Here is a 1,289-nt window from a genome sequence, read left to right on the forward strand (position 1 = left end):
CTTTCTTTCTTTCTTTCTTTCTTTCTTTCTTTCTTTCTTTCTTTCTTCCTTCCTTCCTTCCTTCCTTCCAACTTCCCCTGATCGTCCTGGAGGTCAAGGTCAGGGCTTAAACATGTTGTTGGCAGACACAGCCCACTTACATTTTTCCCTTTGGCTGAAAAGACCACCCTTTTGTTTGCAGAAGGGTCAAGTGGACCCTGCAAGGATACAAATGCCCCAGGTCAGAGGGAGACAGAGGCCCTGAACTCCTTCAGAACAGGGGACAGAAGCCCCCGCCGGACCCCTGGCCCAGGGCTTTCCCTCTGTCCTCCAGAAATGACTTACTTGGGCCTCCTGAAAGCACGGGGGCTACGGCCAGGAAGCAGGTCCTCTAGCCCAGGGACGTCAGGCCCAATTAACCTGGTGACCGGGGACAGTGCTGGACTGGCCTTCAACCCCAGATTAATAAACAACTGTCCTCAGAACCGCTGTCTACTGGGGCAGCTCTTCAGCGTCACTGCTGAGGTCCGAGGCCCAGCACTGGGCAGCTCACTACTTGAATAGCCCGCAATCCTCCCTTTGCTGCTCCCTCCTATGCATCCCTGCAGCTCCGTCCCTCTAACTCTCCAGAGTCATAGTCTAGACAGTACTTCCCGCCAGATATTTATTTCTAGAAGAGACATTATTAGACATTCCACCGAACACGCACTCATGTGTGAGCACGCGCATGTCCACACACGCCTACACATACAGGCTCACACCCCTGTGTCAGTTCCCCCGCCCCCCACTTGTGTTTGGTTCATGGTGGGGTGGGGGGTTGGGAGGGATTAAACACTGAGTCGCCTCATTCCTCCCTTCTCATTCACAACATTTATCAAAGGTCTTCTTTGGATGAGGCGCGATGTCCCAGGGCAAGGCACAGGGGAGGGAGTGTATGTAGATAATTCAAGTTCAAGGCTGGATGTGGGCACTTGCACTACAGCTGTTCCAGCCTAGGATGCTTGCCTCTTCTTTGCATGATTATTGTCATTGACATTGCAGTTTAAATATTCTCTCTGGAGAAAGGGCTTTCCACTACCATTTAATTTTTTTTTTTTTTTTTAAGATTTTTACTGATTTATTTGACAGAGAGAAGAGACAGTGAGAGAGGGAACACAAGCAGGGGGAGCGGGAGAGGGAGAAGCGGGCTTCTCGTGGAGCAGGGAGCCCGACGTGGGGCTCGATCCCAGGACCCTGGGATCATGACCTGAGCCAAAGGCAGACACTTAACGACTGACGGAGCCACCCAGGCGCCCCTCTATCATTTAATT

At 51.7% G+C, this 1,289-nt stretch overlaps 1 protein-coding gene across 1 annotated transcript in view; it reads right to left on the bottom strand.

Annotated features, from left to right (window-relative positions):
- MBL2 (mannose binding lectin 2) overlaps positions 1-739 on the bottom strand; it is a 4,757-nt gene extending 4,018 nt beyond the window's left edge. The window contains exon 1 of the mRNA XM_035022923.1: positions 325-739. The gene's annotated coding sequence lies outside the window, so the exon portion shown is untranslated. The remainder of the gene's footprint in view (positions 1-324) is intronic.
- Positions 740-1,289: the final 550 nt, after the last annotated feature.

The sequence above is a fragment of the Mirounga leonina genome, unplaced genomic scaffold (genome assembly GCF_011800145.1).
Source record: "Mirounga leonina isolate KUSES-001 unplaced genomic scaffold, KU_Mleo_1.0 Mir_114, whole genome shotgun sequence".
NCBI classification, from domain to species: Eukaryota; Metazoa; Chordata; class Mammalia; order Carnivora; family Phocidae; genus Mirounga; species Mirounga leonina.